Consider the following 24,598-nt stretch of genomic DNA (forward strand, 5'->3'; position numbering starts at 1 on the left):
AATTTTAAAAGGATTAATACTGCTGAGGGACAACTCCATTAAGCTTGAAGTAAAAATGAAAGTGACCTTTGGAAACTGGCTAGAATTAAAAACTTGGAAAGATATTTCTCGTTCACTGCCAGTATTTCTGCATCTGCAGTCCACTTGCAACTTTAAATCACTTTGCATTTTGTTTTCTACTGGCACTTCTTTCCAATTGACATGTAACTTCTGTTGAGATAGATGTGTGTGTTGGAGTTATCCTGGTCTCACTGCCCATCTTTCATACTGATAAAAAAGTTAAGTGATCTTTAGTAAAGAAGATTCTCTTTATGCCTCCAACACTCATTTGTATTTTTGAATTAATTTCCTTTGAAGACTTAACAGTTGTCAATGAAACAGCGTGTATTCTAGACCCTATAGCCCATATTACTCTTTAATGCTGTCTTGGGGTTTTCTTGTGAAATGGTTTTTGGTGTTTATTTTCTATAAGCATCACACTAGACATTTGTTAGACTGCAGGGCTGATTAAAACGCAGACTCCCATATGAGACTTACAGATGTTGTAGAATTAAAAGAAATTAGCTTCAGGTCTGGCAATGATTTTCTAAATGATCCTGTTGATCTCTCTGAAATTGAGGATTTCTTTGCTAAGCTGCCAAGATACATAAATCTTCTGTGAGAGCTGATTTTGGAACAGACCTTGACAAGTATGATCTCATTCTGGAAATCAAAGCCTTAGCTGCAAATCAACAGCCTCGGGGAGGATTTCAGGTTCCAGTGGCATCTACATGTGTGCTCTGTCAGGTGCTGCAGAGATGAGTTTGGAAGTTATCTGATGTATTCCTAAGGAACCCCAGTGTAACTTCCCTAAGATTGCAGAGCACAGCCAAAAACTCCATGTTTAGAGGTAGGGAGGTGACTTGGGTCATGTTTAACATGCAGTTTTATGTTGTTGGACATTTAAAAAAATTTGATGACAGGAAGTAGATTTATCATAAAGGTAAGGCCTTACCTTCATGTCTGTTCCTATAAATAATAGTTTATAAATGCAACCACTAAAGTGAATTGTCCTCTTTTGAATTTTTGTTCCCTGTATAATATGTATAAGGCATGTTTTAGAATTAAAATATTCAGTTAATTATGTCTATGGTCCTATATTGATGGTTGGCATTTAATTAAGAACATATTTATTTGCTCTGGTTTAACAGATGAACTCCTAAAAGAAGAATAATTTGAATATTCCACTTGTAGATCAGCATGATTAATAGGAAGTATTATTTTTTGTTGTAAAGCAATATAACATCAAATAATGCTTTTGCTCAATAGAAAAATTTCTTACCTCTCAAAGCAGCTTGTCACCATTTTCCTTTTCTTTCCCAGTCTTTCTTCACACACATATGTGTTTTCATCTAAGTTGCAGTTCATTCATTTGTTTTTTATACTGCTTGTTCACTTAACATATTAAGCTTTTTATGATGTTAGCAATAAACTTTGTTATTATAGCTGTATAACATATATAATATAAAATACTTTATAATCAACTAGTTTATGTTTCTGAAATACATATGAAGAAAAATAAATATATAAAAAATTATAAACAAATTTTTACAGGTTAAAATGAAAAAGTCATGAAATCATTGAATTTCCTTTCCAAACATCTTTGCAACAATAAAGAAGACACTATTATATAGAATGTGTGATTGGATTATCACTGAAAACAGTATTATCTTAACTAGATTGACCAAGGGGGAAGACCCAGTGACCAAATTCATTTACAACTTGTCCTTTACCTTTCAGTGCTTTGCTGAAGTGCACTGTCATATCTACTTGCAGCTGTTGCTACTAGTATTCTCTCTAAAGGAGAAGATATTAAACAAACTTCATCCCACTTCTTTTTCTTCCTATTTTCTTCTCAAGAGAGAAGCCCAGGAAGCCATGAAAATAAGTCTTTTTATTCCGAACTATACATAAATGGTAGTTCGGTGGCTGTGGAACTCTCTAGGTCTTGCTTCTCCTGTGTTGCAACTACGTGATTTTAGAAGGGGTCCCCTGAGAATCCAAAAGTGGGCAGCTCACCCAGATCTGAGAGCAGGAACTGGATCACATTGCTGCTTAGCAAGACCATAGACAGACATGCTGTACTACCAAAGTTGGGAACCAAGAAATTATCTATGCGCATTACAACCCCCAAACTGCTATTCTTACTGGAATTTGGTTGAGTAGTTTCAGCTTTTGACCTTTTATAAGAAACTATGCCATTCATTGTTAGTATCTGCTCATTGATCTCTTAGAACTTGGGATTCTGAATGGACTGTATTTTCCATACATTTTGAAGTCAGCAGAGTAGGTATGTTTGTACATTGCACTCTCTTTGCAAACATGTCAGGTCAGGTATTTTATTATTTTTTAAATATATTTTTATTGATTTCAGAGAGGAAGGGAGAGGGAGAGAAAGATAGAAACATCAGTGATGAGAAAGAATCATTGATGGGTTGCTTCCTGCACACCCCCCACTGGGGATCAAGCCAGCAACACAGGCAGATGCCCTGACCAGGAATTGAATCATGACCTCCTGGTTCATAGGTTGACTCTTAACCACTGAGACACGTTTGTTGGGTGGTCAGGTATTTTACACTTGAAAATTAATCAACCAGCTTATCATTTTACTCCCATTACCACTTAATCAAAAAAAAATTTTTATAGAATTTAATCCATTTATTAGATCAGATTTTTCCCCTCTCATGTTTTCATTCAAGTAGAAATAAAGCTAATAGATGTGAAACACATGAGAAAGCAAATGCTAACCCATGTGGTGAAGCTATAATTATTTAAAAAAAAACATTTGGATGAAAATGTCACCATATTAAGTAAACTCCATTTTAACATATTAAAAGAACCAAGGTACTTTGCCTTGGTTAAATAAGCACACTGTTGTTTCTGGACATATATATTTGTTTCTGGATAGACATACTGTATTTGGCTTTTCAAAGTTTCCTTTCTCTAGTTTTGTTTCTTATTTTAAGATGAAGTAAACTTTATTTCAGTTTTTTAATTAACTTGGATGATGGCTTTTAGATTTACCATTATGAATGATATTTGAAATTTTTATCCAATTTAATGTACCAGTTTTATGACAGGATCAGGAGTAGAAGTTAAGAGTCTGAAGTGATGATGAGATATTCAGTATTTTATGAGAAGTTGGTTTTCTTCTCCCTCCTCACCATATGCACATTGATACTAGTGACCACCAGTAAACATCACTCCTATTTGAGAATACTTCTTTAGCCACTACATCTAACTCATCTAATAAAAGATAATTTCAGATCCCAAATGTCCTAGTGTATCTATCCAACATCATCCTCCATTCTTCTTTAGCTTATGACTTGATATCCGGCTTAGTTGGTATCTTCAGTCCTATGCCTTTTCTCTCTCTCTTCCACATCGATTCAAGATTTCTCATTATTCAAATGCTGGTATCAGCTCCTCTCTTCTACTCTGAACTGATTGACTTCTGTGGTTTTGTTTGCTTATTTTATAAACTAGAGGCCCCAATGCTCAAAATCTGTGCAAAGAGCTTGGCCCTCGCAGCCCTGGCTTCATGTGGAAGGTCATCTGGAAGGTCGTTTTGCCATCTAGTCTAATTAGTATATTATATTTTTATTATTATAGATTTACCTTTATTACCTTTTTTGAAAGATTACAATCTCTATCTAGGTTTCTTCTGCTCTTGTATCTTCACTAAATGATGGCTACTCTACTTTGTAGACAGGCTCTTCCAAAAAAACATTTTGAAAGTTGAATTACATTGCAAGCGTTCCTATAACTAGTCTCCTTTGGTTCCAGTACTGTAAGTGAATGTGGAGATATAATACTAAGCAATGGAAATTCACAGGTATTAATAAATTTATCCAAGGTTCCAATTTAAGCTTGTCTATATGTAAAACCTCTGCTGCCAACATTAGCCACAGTGCCTACAAATGCCTGCTAATTCTCCCCATAGGAACTGTACCTGATGTGATTCCAAACTGTTAGATTGACATAAAGTATATGATGAGTGAGCTCTTGGAATATTTTACCCAGGATCCTGATGCCATTGACATTGCATCAAGCTTTGTTGTCAATTATTGTGAACTTTATTACAGAGTAACCCTGGGCATTTCTTTGTAGCTCTTCTTAAAATTACCACCAAATATATTTTTAAAAATTTTCTCTAAAAAAATAAATTGCTGTGGTTGATATATCATATATCTACCTTTATGACCTGTCTTTATAGTGACAAAAATATTATATAATAGTTGCTCTGAAAGTTCTAAAATTCATTGATTTCAATAGATAAAAGTTAAAAAGATGTGAAAATTCCATAAGTCTTTTCATAGGACTCATCCATTAACTTCCAAATTCTAGCAACAAAAGTAAAAGATGAATGGTATCCTGCAAAGTGTTAGAGCTATTTTTGTGCTCTTCTTTTATGTCTCTGTGTGTGTGACCATATCCAGGAGATAGAGATTTAGTTTTAACTCAAGTAACTGTTACAATGGAAAATGGCATAATTGAAAATGGTGTTGTTTCCATTTTGAAAAGCCTTTTTTTAATACAACTGATTTACTAACCTGGCTAACTAAGGAGTCTAGGTTTAAGATAAGTGTTTGAAGGGCTCAAGATCATAGAAATAACATCCACTGATTCTTACTGATGTTTTAACATTTTACCTTAGTTTTGTATTCTTGAATTTGGCTTCAGAAGAGGTTTATCATAGGTGGCTTGGAGGTGCATTATTAGCCCTTTCTTGTTAGATGCATTGTTCTTTGATTAATGTTGACAATTTTTAAATTATTAAAAATTGTTAATTCAGGAACTGATCCTATGATGAATCCCTATTACCCAGAAAGTTCAATTTACCAAAAACTTAAAACAAAATAAAAATAAAAACATGCCAGCATGCTGCCCAGCCAGCATCCCTCAGTGGTTGAGTGTCAACCTAATGAGCCAGGAGGTCAAGGTTCAATTCCTGATCAGGGTACATGGCCGGTTGCAGGCTTGATGATCCCCAGTGTGGTGGAGTGTGTAGAAGGTATTTCTCTCTCCCTTCCCATTCCTCTCTGAAACCATCGAAATGATTTATTGCAAGCAATTTGTTTGTTGGTGGGCTACATTTTTTTCTTGTTCAGGGTCTCCTTTTCTTCCTTTTGGAGTTTCAGTTTTTAAACTTAGATAGAATATCAAGAATCACTATAATGCTCAGTCTATTCTCAAAATAGCACTCACTCTAAGTGAAAGCAGTCATAATGGTAAGAAAGAAAATGGTAATTTAATTTTCCTGATATTATTAAGCCTGCAGCATCCATTCATTATTCTTCAAGCAAATGTCCCACCCTGCTGTGTACAAGGCACTGGGGATACAGCAACGCACAAGATAGACCAGGACACACAATCCTCATGGCCTAGATTTTTGTAGAATTTCTTGAATTTGTAGAAAGCTCACATTTGAGTTCAGGACTATTTTAAGTAACATTATCATTTGGAACATATCAGTAGGGAGTCTCAGGCAGGAAGAGTCCAGCTCCATGTGCAATGTTGGCTTGTACTACGGGAGTATTATAGTCTATAAAATAAATAGGTCTTTTAACACCTCCTTGTACTTGGTATGGCAATATTTTTCTAATGACAGAAAAAACTTTGAAGGTATTTCTTTTTTTACACTGTTTCATCATATTCACTTGGGCCTTCTTAAACCACATTCTAAGGCTATGTCATTCTAAAGAGATGAAGGTGTTTTATTTCTCCCTGTCACATGGCACAGAGTAAGGTATGTATTTGGCTTTCATATATTGGTTAAATATGTATTACCTGGATTGTTGGTCAAATACCCCAGAGAAACTAGCCAAGCCATGTTTTATTTACTGCTGTAATTTTCATTTGAGGATATTCTAGGTGGCTGGATTTTGTAAACCCCGAAATCATAAATACTTGGAAGATGAATGAATAAATGAAAAGAAAGAAAAGAAACTATTTAACATTAAGTAATGAATATGATTTTTTTCCCCAATAACACTTTAAAGTTTCTGTGGATATATCTATGACTGCCTTCTGTGGGAACAAGCAAATTCAGTCATAGGTTTCGTATAATGCATTCTTATTTTTCTGTTATTTGACTGAAAATTAGCTAAAACTCAGGTTCTCAGTTATCCATGTTTACCTTTCTGCATTTTACATTCTACCTTTTTCTGCATTTTACATTCTTACTGGGAACAGCATATAATTTTTATTTACCCTTTTGCTGTCATCTATTACTACAGAGCCTGGAATATAGAAGCTGCTCAATAAATCAAGAATATACTAAAAGAACAGAGGGGCATTTTAAGCTTTGATTAGGAAATCTGAAGTAACCTTAAATCTCATAGAATATGAAGTCATGCTGGAAGTAGTACAACAAATCCAATTATTATGTTTACAAATAAAACACTCAGGACTATGGTGTATAGATTTGTAGAGCAGTGGAAAAGCTGTAGGGACTGGAGAACAGAAACACTCTCTTTTAGTTTGGCAAAGCAAAGGACTCTAGTGATTAACAATAAAACAAGCAGGAAAGGTGGGAAAGGTAGATAAGCTGCTTTTTCCACGCAGGAAACATTTTTTTTTTCTATCTGAAATCATCTTTACTTATATATTAAAAGATATATTAATTACAGAGCATATTCAAAAGACTGTTGTTTTCTGAGACGAGTCTTAAAAATTACAATCATTTCATTTTATTTCAGTTTTATATTTGAAGGAAAGACTCTTATGTACCAATTGTGAATATATCCAAGGATCTAATGTTTAGATATTCATACTGTGTTCCTTAAGAGTTTATCTAAAAACACTGTAGAGGCCAGGCTGGCATAGCTCAGTGGTTGAAGATCAACTCATGAACCAGGAGGTCAAGAATTGATTCCTGGTCAGGGTACATGCCCAGGTTTCAGACTTGATCCCTAGTAGGAGAGTACAGAAGGTACCGAATCAATGATTCTCTTTTATCATTGATGTTTCTCCCTTCCTCTTTCTGAAATATATATATATATATATATATATATATATATATAGAGAGAGAGAGAGAGAGAGAGAGAGAGAGAGAGAGAGAGAGAGAAAATAATTCTCCAAACAAAAAAAAAATGCAATTGATAAAATGCAATTACTGAGATGATTGAAAATGGTATATTTAACCTTTGAAGATAATATCATCTTCATATCTTATAAACATCCTGAAGCACTTAATCTTGAGGTCATAATTATAATATTATCCTATATATTAAAAGCCTAATATACTAAGTGTCCAGTCATCCATTCAGCCAATCAAAGTGTAATATGCTAATGATATGCTAAGGCCACTCAACTGCTTGTTATGACATGCACTCACCACCAGGGGGCAGACAGTCAAGTGGTTGACCAGTTGTAATGACATGCACTGACCACCAGGGAACAGATGATCCAACTGGTAGGTGAGCTTGCTGCTGGGGTCTGGCTTATCAGGACTGAATGAAACAGTCCAGACATGCCCTGGAGCCCTCCTACAGTTCCTTCCAGGCTGGCCAAATTCCCATGTCCCTCTCTGGCCCTAATTGTGCTCTGGTGGGGTCCCTCAGTTTGGCCTGTGCCCTCTCGCAATTAGGGACCCCTTGGGGGATGTAAGAGAGCCAGTATCAGCCCAATCCTGCAGACCAGACCAAGGGACCCCACTGGTGCACGAATTTATGCACCAGGCCTCTAGTGTGAATGTACAAGTATAAGAGTGTACTATTTAATTCTTCTTTAAAAATTCCTCAAGAATATGATGGTTGAAGTAAAACTAAAGATGTTTTTAATTACCACATTATAAATCAGAAGATAGAACACCTAGTTACACTGACTTACACTTCAAAGACATTAAAGATATTGCTTGATAAGACAGAGAGCCTAGTTGATGTTTCCTACTATAAATTTACTTTGTTAATACTGAAACATAGTATATGAGGCCTCGTTTCATAGAACCTTGCAAGTTACATAGGCTCCATAAGAGGGTATTCCAGTTGGTGGAATTGACTTCTATAAGCATCTACAAACTTCCCCATTCAAACTCAAATCTTAAAGGAAGAAAAAGGGTAAGAGAGACATAAAGGAGAGAGAAATAATATGAATGAATATATTTATAAACACAATTGATGCATTCCTGATGTTCATTTCACTACTCTACGCAATGAGCCCATGTCCCAGAGTGAGCACAGATGGGACAGTTATATTTGTGTTTCTTTTAGTCTTATCCTTCACTTGTCTCTGGTAGAGAGAGACAAACAATTATTCTAGTATTGGAAATATGTTTCTTTCATGTATTTTGATCCCTCAATAAAACCTAGCTACTTTGTATAGGGTTGAACTGCAGAAACTGCAGCATGTTGTGAGGAGATTGATTGAGGTCACCTAGGGAGTAATTATTAACAAGGAAAGGAAGATGAGTGGAGAGACTGGCTGAAAAATGCTAAAATGCGCATCCTTTGCTTCACTTGAATTCACTTGACTCAAACCAGTTTCTTATATTTAACATTTATTGAGGTAAAAAATACCACATTGCTACATTTTATTTTATCACAGATTTTGCTTAAAGGCAAGAAGGAAGTAGGGGTTTGTATTTTAGCTTTTTGAGAATTATATCTACCAATTTTTCATACCTCTTGTAATGTTTCAAAATTTTATACATGTTCCCAAAATGTATTAAATATGTCCATCACTTGGATGAAGCATACTTATATTCTAACTAGGGGCCCGGTGCATGAAATTTGTGCATGGGGTGAGGGGGTGGTGGTGTCCCTCAGCCCAGCCTGTACCCTCTCCAAACTGGGACCCCTGGAGAGATGTCCAATCCCTAAATGAGCAGTCAGACATCTCTCTCACAATCCAGGACTGTTGGCTCCCAACTCCTCACCTGCCTGCCTTCCTGATTGCCCCTAACCACTTTTTCCTGCCAGCCTGATCACCCCCTAACCACTCCCATGCCAGCCTGATTGATGTCTAACTGCTCCCCTGTTTGCCCCCAACTTCCCTCCTCTGCTGGCCTGGTCACCCCTAACTGCCCTCTGCTGCAGGGCTGATCACCCCCAACTGCCCTCCCTTGCAGGACTGGTGCCTTCCAACTGCCCTTCTTTGCTTGCCTGATCGCCCACAACTGCCCTCCCTTGCAGGCCTGGTCCCTATCAACTGCCCTCCCATGCTGGCCATCTTGTGGTGGCCATCTTGTATCCACATGTGGGCAGGATCTTTGACCACATGGGGCAGCCATCTTGTGTGTTGGAGTGATGGTCAAACTGCATATTACTCTTTTATTAGTTAGGATAGAGGCCTGGTGCATGGAGGGGCAGCTGGTTTGCCCTGCAGGCTGTCCTGAATCAGGGTGGTGGGTCTCTTAGAGCATGGGGAGGCCTGGGCAAAAGGCCTGTTGTGGTTTGCTGGTGGATAGTGTCCCCCAGCGAACCAAGTGGAGGCCCTAGTATCTAGAATTGATTTACCTTCTACAATTGAAACTTTGTAACCTGGAGCGGAGCCAAGCCTTCTGCTTGCTCCCTGGCTGCCGCCATTTCTGTTTGGATTTGTTTACCTTCTATAATTGAAACTTTGTAGCCTTGAGTGGAGGCTTAGGCTAGCAAGGGCAGGTAGAAAGCTGGGCTTCTTCCATTGCCTGGGAAACCCAAGCCTTCCTCCTGCTCTCTGTGGCTGTAGCCATCTTGGTTGGGGCTAATTTGCATAATTGCTCTGATTGGATGGTAGATGTGGTTGGTGGGCATGACTTGAGGTGTAGTGGAGGAATGGTCAATTTGCATATTACTCTTTTATTAGATAAAATGAAAAGCATAGAGAAATAAAAGAAGTAATACTGATTTGGTGAGAGAATTGCTTTAATGTGGATGACTAATATTTGAATTGGATACTTACAGAGGCTTCCGGTGTCTGAAAAAAGTTTTTGAGAAGGAGTCAATGTAACTGAGGAAAAGGGGGAAGAATGTATGTTAGCGACAAACATTAAGGAATGTATGAATTCTTGAAACTGAGAAAACACTTGAGGAAGTGCAGAGTAGCTCAACATAACTATACATCGAGAAGCAATGTGAAACTAATCTAAAACACAAGTTTTTGATAATATTTTCTGGCTCTTTGAAGGATGCATTGAAAACCCAGACCAGAGTCAGAGATATCATTTAGGAGGTAGCAACAGTCTATTTGGAAATGGTAAGATGATTAGTTATAACATTGGCAATGGGGATAGAGAGATGCAAATGGAGGAAATATAGGTCAGATGGAGTTTGGTGACCAGTTGATAAAGATTGAGGTCATGCAAGATGGAGAAGTCGCAAAAATCAGTTTGGCTCAGTGGATAAAGCATTGGTCTGCGGACTGAAAGGTCCCAAGTTCGATTCCAGTCAAGGGCATGTACCTTGGTTGTGGGCACATCCCCAGTAGGGAGTGTGCAAGAGACAGCTGATTGATGATTCTCTCTCATCGATGTTTCTAACTCTCTATCCCTCTCCCTTCCTCTCTGTAAGAAAATCAATAAAATATATTTTTTTAAAAAGATGGAGAAGTCTAGGTTTCTGTCTTAGGCATTTGTTTCCATGAGAGTACTCAGGATGGGCACCTCTGATTGTACAGGTTCTATACTGTTCAGGTACACACAGCTGAAGACTGTGTATCTGGAATCCAGACCACATTCTGTTCTCAAAGCCATGCTCCCAGGGAGCAGGGAGCTATCTGAAGGTGCTTGCTGAATAGGCTATCCACAGCTGAAGAGGTATCCCCGATGGAATATAGAAAATGGAGTATATTTGGTATAAACCCTAATAGTACGGTTTATTATCTGATTCTAACATTTTAATTCATATAAGCCCAAGAAAAGTATTCTATATATCTTATTTTTATTGATTGATTGATTTGAGAGAGAGAGAGGAAAAACATTGATTTGTTATTCCACTTATGAATGCATTCATCGGTTGCTTCTTTTTTTTTTGTTGCTGATTTTTTTTTTTTACAGAGAGGAAAGGAGAGAGAAAGAGAGCTAGAAACATCGATTAGAGAGAATCACCGACAAGCTGCCTCCTGTACACCCCCCGCTGGGGATGTGCCTGCAACCAATGTGCATGCTCTTGACTGGAATGGAACCTGGGGCCTTTCAGTCCGCAGACTGACACTCTATCCACTGAGCCAAAACAGTTTCAGCAATCGGTTCCTTCTTGTACATGTGCCCTGAGCTGGGATCAAACCTGCAACCGTGTCACATTGGGATGACGCTCTAACCAACCGAGCTGCCTTGCCTGGGTAATATATCTCATTCTTGAAAATAAGACAAGATAGTACTATGTTCACTATTTGGAGAAAAAATATGATTCTCAGGATTAATCCCATGATTCAGCACCATTTGGGACAGGCTCCAATGAACTGTCTGACTTCCCCCGGCTTATAGAGTAAAGCCAGCTCTCCTCTCCTGACAGGAAAAAGGAAGAAGATCACAACAGGCATCCCAAACTACCTAGAAAGGCATTGTTTTTCTCCACGTTTTTACATCCTTCTTTTTTGTCAGGCCCTTCTGTTTGCTGTCAGCAAATCCCAGGAAATCGATTTCTGCTCTAGTGATGTAAAATGCTCTCTGTTTGAGATGAAAGACTGCCCCATTCATCACAGTCTCTTTTGGATATCACATTTTTCCCCCTGTTTATGTTCTGAGACTTTTAAACACTTGCAAAACTTCTAATTCTTGACAGTATAGGACTCACTGGCTGCTCTCTTGCTTGATTAGGTTCTGCCCTGACTCTCCTTTTGGGTGTGCCCTGACTCCCCTTTGCCTATTGACTAACCACTAAGTAATTATTATTATTTTTTTAATCCTCACTGGAGGTTATTTTTCCATTTATTTTTTATTTTAAAGAGAGTGGAAGGGATAGGGAATGATGGAGAGAAACATTGATGTGGAACACATCGATTGGTTGCCTCCTACATGCACCCTGACTAGTGTCAGGCCCAGGGAGGAGTCTGCATGCCCTTGACAGGAATCGAACCTGGGACTCTTCAGTCCACAGATCAACTCTCTATCCACTGAGCCAAACCGGCTAAGACTAGTGTCATTTTTCTCAATCCTCACTTTATGCTGGGTGAGACACAAGCTAAATCAGGTTATGGTCCAGAATTAGCAACAAAAATCTATGGACTGAGTTCTTCATCTGGAAGAAACAAATAAAATAGCAGTTGCTAAGTAGGGCTCAGAAACAGAGACAAGGGTGTGGGAAGCAAGACAGTAGCCTGGGAATAGTTGGCAACATTTCAGACCTGCAGATAGTTTAGGCAAAACAGCAATGAGTCTGCCTGGGAAATCTCAAGAAACTAAGACATGGCCAGGGTCATGTCCTCACCTTATTCTTGTTTTTCAGGTTAATCCTTTCCCTGTTAAGATAATTCAAGAGTCATTCTTGCATTTTTTTTTCTTCTTCTCTTCTATACCCATGCATGCAATACAAGGAGAGAAAAGTTGGCTGTTTGTGGTAGGGAATATAAATGATCATTTTTGAAAGGGTGCCAGACAGGATCTGCTGCGAGTTTTCATTGTTACTGCTGCCATCTGTTCTTCAGTGTCGGGCTGTGAATTCCCTGGCAAGCATCTCTCTAATTCTGCACTTTCACCGCCTTCTAGAGATACTCACTTGCTGAAGAGGCTTTTTTAGGAAATGTCCTTTACCGAGGCAATCTTCCAAATGTTTTAAAATAAAATAATCCAGGGTATCTTTTTATACAACATATTTTCTATATCTCTGATCAAAAATATTTCTCCATTGTTAAGAATATCTTCTCTTAAAAATAAAATAATATTGCCTGTTCAGTGTTGTTCAGTGGTTGACCATTGACCTATGAACCAGGATATCATGGTTCAATTCCAGTCAGAGTACATGCCTGGGCTGCAGGCTCAATCCCCAGTAGGGAGCATACAAGAGGCAGTGGATCAACGATTCTCTCTCTATCTCTCTCTCTTCCTCTCCCTTCCTCTCTCAGAAATCAATTAAAAATATGTGTAAAAAATATTTCATTCAATTCTTGTTGCATTAATGTATGCTATTTCAATCAAGGTAACACAGAACAGATTTCATTTCAACCTTATTTGCAGTTAGGTCTAAGTGTTGAGCTCTTTTATTTTTCTATATAATGTTTCTCTTTTCGCTGAACCTTGAAATTATAGTAATTTGGGTACTTTTAGTCTTCTGAAAGAAATAGCTAATGTCAAAAATATCTCAAGTGATAAAAGTGGTTTTTTGAGAGGAAGAAAATTTAGTTGAGAAGTTATACTTGTGGTTGCTTTTTATTAAGTAAAAATGCCTATAATTAAATGCTCAGATGTGAACAAAATAATGTGAATTCTCAAAAGTAAGAATTACACATTTTCTACATTAAAGTAGAGAATTTGCATATCTATATCTCACTGATCTCTGTATTCTCAGTATCTGCCATCATGATACCATTCAGTAAATGTTTCTTGTACTAATTAGTGAGTAAAGCCAGTAACTTCTATAATTTTGAGAAGTTTTTTTTAAATGTTTTGAATTCTTGCTGAAACTGGTTTGGCTCAGTGGTGGAGTGTCAGTCTGCGGACTGAAAGGTCCCAGGTTCGATTCCGGTCAAGGGCACGTACATTGGTTGCGGGCATGTCCCTGGTAGGAGGTGTGCAAGGGGCAGCTGGTCGATGTTTCTCTCTCATTGACATTTCTGGCTCTCTATCCCTCTTCCTTCCTCTCTGTAAAAAATCAATAAAATATATTTTTTTAAAAAGTTTGAATTCTTAGTTAAATACATATTTTTTAAATTATAGTCTTCCTTTAAAAACAAACTCTCTAAAATCACTGTGATAGAATAGCATGGTATTTCTGTAAATATTAACAAAGTAGTGGCCCAATGCACAGATCTGTGCATCGGTGGGGTCCCTCGGCCTGGCCTGCGCTTCCTGGCAATCTAGTACACCTTGGGGGATGTTGGAGAGCTGGTTTTGGCCTGATCCCCACAGGCTAGACCAAGGAACCCCATTGATGCATGAATTCCTGGTGGTCAGTGGGTCTCATAGCTACCAGTTGAATGGTCCCTTAGGCTTTTATATCTTTCTCTATATAAATACCTAAGCGACTGAAAGACCAGGCCATTGGTCGCTATGATGTGCACTGACCACCAGGGTACAGATGCTCAATGCACAGGATCATGCTCCCCCCTATCTGGATCGGGCCTGAGGGGATCTTGCTGAAACCAACTACCCGACATCCTTCCATGGGTCCCGGATTATGAGAGGGTTGCAGGCCAAGCTGAGGAGGACCCCACTGGTGCACGAATCCATGTTTTGAGCCTCTAGTATACAGATAGTCAGTGGAACAAATTTGATAATTACTTAAAAAACACTATACTAATAATTAAGTGATATAATGATTAGGATATAACATATATTAAGATTTGATAAGTGAACCATAATAATTTTAAAAAATATTATCAGTACTTAAATGATCTCTAAGAAATAACTAGTTCTTTGAAAAAAAAAGTTTCTGACTTTAACAATGGACTCTAAAAGAAGAAAAAATTAAATTACATATTAAATAATATATACACAGAATGGTATGTAAAAAAGGGAAATCAAATTATATATTAAAATTTCCTGGCAAAGATCAAAGATTGATAGAAATGGTTAAAATATTTTTGGACCCTATGAAGAGTAAAAGTCAAGAAATAGGTTAGGAAAATAGTTGAAACAATTTTGATGTAAATGTCTAATACAGGTAAATTATTTAAACTCTTATATTCAAAAGACAGAGACAATTTATCCATTTATATAAAAGCCTAAGCAACCTTTACAACCAAACAACCGAAACAACCAGTCGCAATGACATTCACTGACCACCAGGGGGCACACACTCAACCCAGGAGTACACTTCCACAGCAGTGGCCCACTAGCTTGACGGCAGCCACTCCCTCCCTCAGTAGTCCTGCAGGTCTAATCTCTGGAGAACAGGCCAGGCACTGATGGACCAGCACTGCCAGTACAATCCGGACAAGCCAGCCTCCTGGAAGTTGGCCTTGGGCACTGCAGTCATTCCGCTCCCTAGATGTTCCACAAGGAAGAAAGGATATAAAAGCGGCCACCAGGTGGCTCCCAGAAACCAGTGAGAACTTCAGCAGGATGGATCTCGATCCCAGGCTGGCAAGGACATCCACAGCACACCCAAAGGGCCAAAACTGGCTCTCCAACATCCCCCCAAGGGTTCTCAGAGTGCAAGAGGGCACTCTGCAAAGTTGCTGCATTGAGCGTCTTCCCCTTAGTGGTCAGTGTGCATTATGCCTACTGGCTGGTCACTTAGCTTTTTATATATGTAGATAGTAAAAAGAAAATTGTAAAATATTTCATATATCCTAAATCAGAAATGTTAAATATATAATAGTTCATGAGATATATTTATGTTCAAGAAATTTTTAAGGACAATAAATCATTATAATGTAATATAAAGAATGAATAATGTACAAATATTTTAATCAGCAAGATTTCAACCGAGTAAATTTGCATATGTATGTATAATAGATACAGAAAATGACTAGACAGAAATCATCAAAATGTTAGTGGTGGCTCCTTCTGGGCGGGATTACAGATGGTTGACTTTGTTTCTTTTATGTGTTTCTGAACTGCCCCATTTTCCACAAGCATGCATTAGTTTCTAAATTAATATAAGATATGAAAGGATACCAAGTGGACCTTAATTTATATTTGAGTTAACTTTCATGTGTCATAAGTGTGTTCTCATTCTCAGTTTATCACTAATAGAAAACTTTTAAATAAACTTGTACATATTTCAAACATATAGCAGCATCATTAAAGTAAAATTGGAATAAAATAGCAAACCGCTAAGCACTGTTCCAGCAAAAAAGTAATTTTAATAAGATAATTTTATCTCCTGTGATTTGTCTATAAGATAAAAACCAAAATAGATGTTTCTTATCTGCCTCAAATATTATTAAGACATAAAAATCTGCCTAAATTAATTTCAAGCTAACATTATCACACTTTCTTTCATAAAGAACAAAAGCTTTTCATTTTTTGTTTATCTCACCCTATCTGATGCCACAATAGAATATTATTTGTTTCTTAGAGGAAATAAGAGGGAATGAAAAGGTCAGTTTATAGAGTTTATTGATTATTCTTCTAACCCCAAACCTGCTGAATATTAATAGTAGTTGCTATAAAAATTTCATGGAGATATATATATATATATATATATATATATATATATATATATACACACACCATATACACATACTAAAAATAATGATATAGGAAGACTTTAACCTTATGTTTGCATAAATTGCTAGTTATTAAGAGTTATACACTTAAATTGTGATATAGTAAACTCATTCATCTTCCCTTGATATAAGAAAATAATGGTGGTGGGATGAAACATCTTTGACAGTAGAAGGAAATTATTTTTTTAACTGCAATAAAAACCACATATATTTTGTAAGTTGAAAGGAATATTTTAACATAATGTTACTTTTAGCATATTGATATTTTATGTACTTAGGTTCTTCTGATTTAAAAGTCTCTCTTACTGCTTTGTTTATTTTTCTTGATAATAGAATACTTTTCCAAGGAAATGCTGAATAAATTTCTATTGAAATATACTACATACATTCCTTTTATCAATGACCCTGAAAGTAATACATAATTTACACTTAGTGGCTGAAATGCTCAAACTTGACAAGTAATGTATTGTTTGCTCATTAAAAAAAAAAAAAAAAAAAAAAAAAAAAAAAAAAAAAGGTACTGAGTGGTTTTATACTTATTAGTTTTGAGGAGAAAAATCATTGATTTAAAATATTGTTACCAAAATGTAAAGCCTACATGTTTGATTCACAGTATTATTTTTTTATTGCAAAGACATTGTGTATAAATAATACCTTAGTAAATATCAATATATACTTAAGTTTATTAAATTCCTTTAAACAATGGAAATGGTGAGTAAAGCTATTCTGGAATTGATAGGATTTTTAAGTGGTACCTACATTTTGTTAGGCAAATGTTATCTTCACTTAGAAACTAGAAGCTTATCCAGAAGTTTTTACAAAATGATCTCAGGTATCCCTAAGGTTATTTACTTTCTCTTTTTATGAACTAATTATTATTAGTCTTAAAAATATTTAGTAAAATTCTTAGAACTTATACTTTATCCTATATTATTATGTTTGTCAATTTTTAGGTTGGAAAAAATAGATTATTTTTCTTGGCATGTCTATTTCATGAGAATTTTGACATTGGAATGCCAGTGAAAGTTTAGTTTATAGCCATTTTTCTTCCAGCCTCTAGATATTTTGTTTCTGCTACCTCATCTATAGCTTAAAAAAAAAAAATACCCATATTATAAAAAAAATATTTGTGGAATAAATGACAATCTCCAGTGATTGAAGTGTCTGACAGTGCCTTAATGCATCTAGCATAATATTCTGTATATTTGGTGAATGTCCACAGGTCTCAAGAAGTTACATTACCTACTATTATCTACGTTATTTATCAATTAGAGCCAGGGCACAGATTCATGCACAGGTGGAGTCCCTTGTGGTGGCCTATGGGGATCAGACCCAGCTCACACCCCCAGCGTCATAGCCCAGTAGTCCTGCCTAGCACCCTGCCTTGAACTGGCACTGCCTCCTCACCTGCTCCGCCATTTCACCCGTGGGGTGATTGTTTAGGGCTGGTCACCCCATCTGGCTTCCTTAGCAATTGAGAGCCGGATTGCAGCCCTGTCACCCACTGTCACCTCTGGTCGCTGTCTGCAGGCAATTGATTGAGACCACCCACCTCCCTGCACCTCCCCCCCCACACACACACACACACACTTGGTTCCCTAAGTGCCTGGGTGGTAGTTCCGCCCCCAGCCACCACCACTGGCCACCATCTGTGGGGTGATCAGTGGGGCAATCAGGCCCCTGTTGCACCCACCTTGGCCTGGCGTCACCCAATCATCTGGTCCACCATCCTGGTGTGGCCCTGCTCTCATTGGGACCCACTGGGGCCGGCAGTGCCTCCACTGCCATCCACTGCCAGCAACTGCCATGTTCACACCACCCCCTGGTGGTCAGTGTACATCATAGGGAGTGGTTGAACTCCAGGTCTCCCAGTCAAACACCTGGTTGAACGAGCACCCAATGGAACAATTTTCATATTAGGCTTTTATATAGGATGGCGTACTTCATTCCAGAATTTGCATTTAAATAATATATTTTAAATATTTAATTTTCTTAACATTTTTAATTTTTTTGTGTTCTTGAAGTTCTTAAATATGGAACCAGGGATAGGTGAGCATTAGTTTAGGACTCAGAGTGAGGGTGTGATGGGGGAAGAGTTTAGGTTCAAAACCTGTCCAATAAATCAAAGTGATGTCTAGAGGACTGAGGCATAGGTAGGGGTGGCACCCAGGAATCTAAAGTATGGTTGATGACATAGAGTCTGGCTAGGTGATTACTGCCAGCGTTAAGAATTGCATGTATATATCAAGGATCACAATGAATGAGGGATGAGATGCTGGAGGGAGGCCATCATGCTGCAGGAGCACTGCTAGCACACTCGAAGAACTTGTTCCACAGCATTCCAACAGCACTGCCAAAGGGCACTCAGATACAGACAAATCTTACAATGTCCATAGTTATGGCTTTTAAATCACCATACAATATGTGACCAAAGCATTCAAAAAGGTATGCAAGCGTTGTTTATATGGCTTTTTCTTACTTCAATTTTTAATAAAGCAAGCTAACAAGAAAGTATTTTGTTAAAAGTTAGGACTAAGAAGGTGTTTTTATAGAAATCATAGAAATCAAACATATGTACTGTATGAAGTATAGGAATTTGTTATTTATTGAAAGAAAATATCTGTGATTTACAGGTACATGTATAAGTAGGACAGTTGACCTGGCAATATGAACTATCAAAGAGGTTGATTAGCCCTGGCTGGTGTGGCTCAGTTTGTTGGGGGTCCTCTGTGCACTGAAAGGTTGCAAGATTGCTGGTTCAAATCCCAGTCAGGGGGCATGCCAGGGTTGCAAGCTTGCTTCCTAGTAGGGGGCATGCAGGAGGCAGTCTATCCATGTTTCACTCTCACAAAGATGCGCGCTCTCTCTCTCTCTCTCTCTCTCTCTCTCTCTCTCTCTCTCTCTCTCTCTCTCTCTCTCTCTCTCTCTCTCTCCCTCCCTCCCTCTCTCTCTCTCCCTCTCTCCCTCTCTCCCTCCCTGTTCCTGTTCCTTACTCTCACTCTCTAAAAATAAAAAATTATTTTTTTTAAAAAAAGAAGTTGATTAATACCTGCTATATGAAATGCTGCTACACTAAAATGTAGGAATATGTTTAAAAAGTACCTACAAACAGGACTAGCATTTTCCTCTGAAATTAGTTTTAAATATGCAAAATTATTTAAACAATTATTCAGTTAATATTTCTGAATTCTTTATAAAAGGAAGGAAGGGCAGAAAGGAAGGAGGGACAGAGGAAGGGAATAAGTTGAATATATAAGACTTTTATTTTCAGGCAGATCTTCTTCTAAGTATGCATGAGGGTCAAAGCTACAAATTCTCTACCAGATAAATAAAACAGATCCCTTGCCCCATTGAATTATTGAACATTAAAAATATAAATAGTAAAAGGTATGTCTTTTATTTCTATTCTTCTTAGAATTATTAGTCATCTAACGTAGACCCAAATTATAATTTGCCAACAAGTGAATTGACTTTAAAAAAAAAATTACATAGTGTTTTTTTAATTTTCCACAGATCTGAATTTTGACATACAGTACATATCAAGTCAAGTAACAGCCACCACAAATCTTCAACACTCCTAACCACTAGCAATTATTGATCTGTTCTATGTATTTATAGTTTTGTCACATAAATGGAATGTATGTGAATGTTCTTAATGGACTTATTCACAGTATTTCAAATGGGAAACAACCCAAAAGTAAATACAAGATACTCAAACTTGTAATTTATTGGACTGTCCTAGATTGTAGAGGAAAACTTATCAGAGTTATAGATCTGTAATTTGGAAGACAAAAAAAAGAGCCTTTTTATAAGGCATATAGTCAAGAATTCTTAGCACATTTAAATGAAATTAAAAATGAAAGGACAGAATAATATATTGATGATGTATCAGACCTATTACTCAGAGCTAATTATGTGAGTAAATTTTCTTTTTTTTTTTCTTCAGTAAAAACCTATGTTCTATGAGGTTTTTACTACTTAATTAAATGTGCCATAATAAATAAGATTAATTAATTAATTGCATCCTGGCTAGGAAGAATTCTGGTATCTGAAAAATCAAAGGTGAATGTCAAAATCACAAAACTTTTAGATTAGGAAAATAATGTTGTCCTCAACCAAAATTAGTTTCTTTGGGATTATTTAGCAAAGAAATATCTTGAATAATTTTTTCCTCAAAATCTACACTTATTGGATACAATCCAATTTGTAGACATTACTGACTATAAGCAGCATTTTCAGAAGTAAAACTTTCATTCATTTAACAAACATCTACTAGTCATCTATTCAATAGTAGATACCATGTTATATGCTAGGATTGTAAAGATAAATAAAAAACGGTCCCTGACTTCAGGTAATTCAAAATAAGACCAATAAAGATAGAAAAGCACACACACAAATGGTTATAACAGATGTATATGCTACAATATAGTAATTAACATAGATTTTATCAGATCACTCTGCAGTGTCCCTGTCATGAAGAAATTCTTTAACTTTAAAATAAGTTATGGTAGCTCTTCCCTGCCATACATTTAACATTCACCTCTACTGCAGTGCCTTTAAATTATAATCATTTGTTTAAAATGTGCTCCACAGTAAACACTGAGTTCTTCAAGGAGAAGAGGTATAATTTATTCATCACTTAATGAATAAAAGAAAATACTTGCTAATAGCTTTTTTTTTTGGAAGGAGAGACAAGTAAGAGCAGTCAAGATGGCTATGTTTATCTATAGCTGAGATGGATTTTCAAGGGTTAGGGACAACTTAAGCAAGCGAAGAAAAGTATTAACACTAATATTGCCTGAGAGAAGAATTAACAAGAAATGTAAGTAAATGAGAGGGAAAATTATTTTTAATGACAAATTATATCATCAAGGCAGAGTGAATTTGAGATGTTGACAGGACATCCTTGAGAAACTTCTAGCAAAAATGCTGACCCTGTAGACAGGAGAGAAATCTGGCTTAGAGATGTGAATGAGTGTCATGATCATGGAAGTGATATGAAAGTTGGGGAAGACTAGGAAATTTCTTGGAAGAATGTCTAAAGTGAATTAAGATTAAGTTCTGAATATTGGGGAAATCAGAGGAATCCCAACAAAGAGGACAGTGAGGACTCTAGGGAAGTTGGCAGGGAGCCTCAAGGCTCTGCATTGATATATTTTAAGAGAGAAGGGGTGAGAAGCTGGCAGGCAGGGGAGCATGGTACTAAGCAAGCTCTGAGACATAATTCCTGGGTCCATATTTCAGCCCCATCATGGAATCTTGAGCATGTCAGAACCTCTTTCATTCTAATGCCTGTCTCATAGATTTGTTAGAGGATTAAATAATATTATAAGAGTAGAACACATAATAAGTATTCCATTCATGGATGTCATTGACCACTGTGAAAATAATTTCAGTAAAGTATTAGGAGAAAGATCTTGGAATCCAGAGGAAAAGAGAGACATAACACTATGCCTTTGGAATTTGAAAAGAAAAAAAATTACTTTTGGATAAAATAAAATTTCTAAGGAGCCCTGAAAAATCACCTGAAGTTAGATAACTTGAACCTATATGTATTCAGTCATTATAATTAGTTTTTATGTATAATATATAAAATATTATAGTATAATAATATAATATATTATAATAAAATATTATATTAGTCATTATAATTAGTTGACTTTATTGTTATTCTTCAAAATGAGAATGAAGAAAACATATATTTAATTAATATAAAATCAGGACAGATATGGAAGAGTATATGGTGGCAAGAACTAGAATATAATACTAGTTAAACTATCATTTTAGTGATCCTTTTCCTCTGGTATATTTGGGTACTAGACCATTTGATACAAAGCTCAGTGGAGTGAAAAACATAAGAAGACTTAACAATAGATAATAGAAAGTATCTCTAAGTATATACAACAATTAGGAATGAGTAAATTTTAGAGTACTCACAGTATAGAAAGAAGATGGTGGTCCAAAAATGAGATTGTAGAATTTGAATGTTAGAGGGATCGCAGATTGAGAAGATGGGAAAAAGTAAGGTATTATAAAATGCCCATGTAAGTGATACATTTGCTTCCCACACAATCCTGTGAGATAGGAAAGTCAGAATATCAAGTTTAAGTGAATATACCAGCTAAGCACCTCCATTTATATCATTTTAACCACAAAGGTATTGTGTTCATGTGAAACTTTAAGTGGTTTTAAAGTAGGACATATGTGGTGGTTGTGATTCCGATAAGAATTGTTACATTTAACTTTATAGCCATTGATGATAGAATTTAAATTGATAGAAGCTTTTATTAGAAATATTGATGTCTATCTCCTTACCAGAGAAATAATCACTTTAAAAATACTCATTATAAAATTTACCTTTTTGTTTCATTTTATTATTTGAATCCAGGATATAGTGTGTGCTAGGCAGTCCTTTAAAATTCACTTTATATAAATATGAGATATTACTTCCATTATTGCTTTTCTCTTAATCTCCATGAAACAGAAGACTTTTATTCAACATTTAGGTGTTAGTCATTGATTTAAATAATAGAAATTCAAAGAAAAATTATACATTCTCTGTGCTTACAAAAATTAGAGGATAATGGTCCATTTAAGCCTGTTTTATTGATTTATTAAGCAATGGGCCAAATACAGGCCTATAAGACTGTACATGGTATTATGGCAGGGTGGAGGAGAGCTAACTAATCTATCCTGATAGCAGAGAGCAAAGAGGCTTCCTGGAAGAGGTCTTATGAAGGTAAGAATTACTTGGTCAGATAGGCAAGGGGTAGCTTGAGCAATGGCAGAGGTTGGAAATCACATAATGGTGATGGGAACTGAATGTGGTTCTAAGTCAAAATTCAGAAAGTGAGGCAGGACATGTGAAATATTGACACTGAAGATGTGGCCTAGAGCCATATAGTGAACAGTCTTGATATCTTTTTAAGGAGCCTTAACTGTGCTTTTAAACTAGTGGTTATTAAAATCTGTGTGTGTGTGTGTGTGTGTGTGTGTGTATATATATATATATATACACACACACACACACACATACACATACATACATACATTACTGTGATAAGATAGTTTATGTATATATAACATATACAGGTATCTATATATATAAAAGCCTAAGCGACCAAATGACCAAAGGACCAATCAACTGGTTGCTATGACATGCACTGACCACCAGGGGGCAGACACTGCCCCTTGGTCTACAGTGTGCTCTCACAGCCAACCTCTTGTGGCCAGTCAACCTCCCATGGTCCCTCCCCTGCTAGCTAGCCCCCATAGCCCCTATAGGGACTGGATGAGATGGCCCCAATGACCTTAAATCACTGGCCAGACTAAGGAACTCCACCCGTGCATGAATTCGTTCACTAGGCCTCTAGTGAAAAAATATAAAGGATATAGTAAAGAAGAAGAATAATCCAAATACACACCTAGTGAGGGATCCATTAACAATATTTGCTATGAATTCAAATACTCTTCTTGACAATACCATTTTTAGTTGTTTTCATATGTTATATGAATGCAATATTATTTTGAATTTATGTGACTTCTAAAGCACGCATATAGATATTCTCTTCAACATGTGGATTATTTGTCTTTTAAAAAGCCCCTTGTCTATTTTGTGAAACTTAGCTTTTGCCTCTATCCGATATCTATATTCACTGTGCGTGAGTTTACTTACTGGAGCCCGGGTAAGCAGCAGCACTGCATCACAGCAGACTAAGGACCAACCAATAAACGATAGAACTGTGCTCTTCCCCTTTGCTCTCTGGAGCCCCATTCTCCTTCAGGTGACCCTGATGAATCCTAATTTCTGCATCATATGACACATTGACTAGTGACAGTACCCATGTTAGTCCATATATATATCAGTGGATTTCTCATGTCTCCCACGGGGTCAGTGCATTCCACTTGAGAATCTACTGCTTTGGGAAAGAGAACTCTCTGAAGAGTGTTAAGGAGGAGAGTGGTATGGCCAGATGTGACCTTTTGACCATTGGCCCAACTTCAGCTGGTGAAGTTGTATTAAGAAAGACCAAAGTCAAGAAGGTCAGACTGTACTGGCCAGATACTGTGAGGTATGACAAGAATGAATCTCAGTGTTCAAGATTTGGTGAATGATTGGACGTAGTTACCAAGGAAGGACAAAGAATGAAGGGTGACTTTATGGTTTCTGACTTAAGCACAGTTTTGTTTTGTTTTCTTTTATTTAGAATAAAACGTGAATTATTAGGTGCTATGTGACTCCTGATTACTGTTTCCAGAGGAAAAGGGAGAGGGACACATGGATAATGTTATTCTTTCCTGATACTAT

The 24,598-nt window shown here is 36.7% G+C and overlaps 1 protein-coding gene across 6 annotated transcripts in view; it reads left to right on the forward strand.

The window, feature by feature from the left end:
* NAV3 (neuron navigator 3) overlaps positions 1-24,598 on the forward strand; it is a 558,961-nt gene that overhangs the window by 439,799 nt on the left and 94,564 nt on the right. The window lies entirely within an intron of this gene.

This window comes from Pipistrellus kuhlii, unplaced genomic scaffold (genome assembly GCF_014108245.1).
Source record: "Pipistrellus kuhlii isolate mPipKuh1 unplaced genomic scaffold, mPipKuh1.p scaffold_m20_p_3, whole genome shotgun sequence".
Classification (NCBI taxonomy): Eukaryota; Metazoa; Chordata; class Mammalia; order Chiroptera; family Vespertilionidae; genus Pipistrellus; species Pipistrellus kuhlii.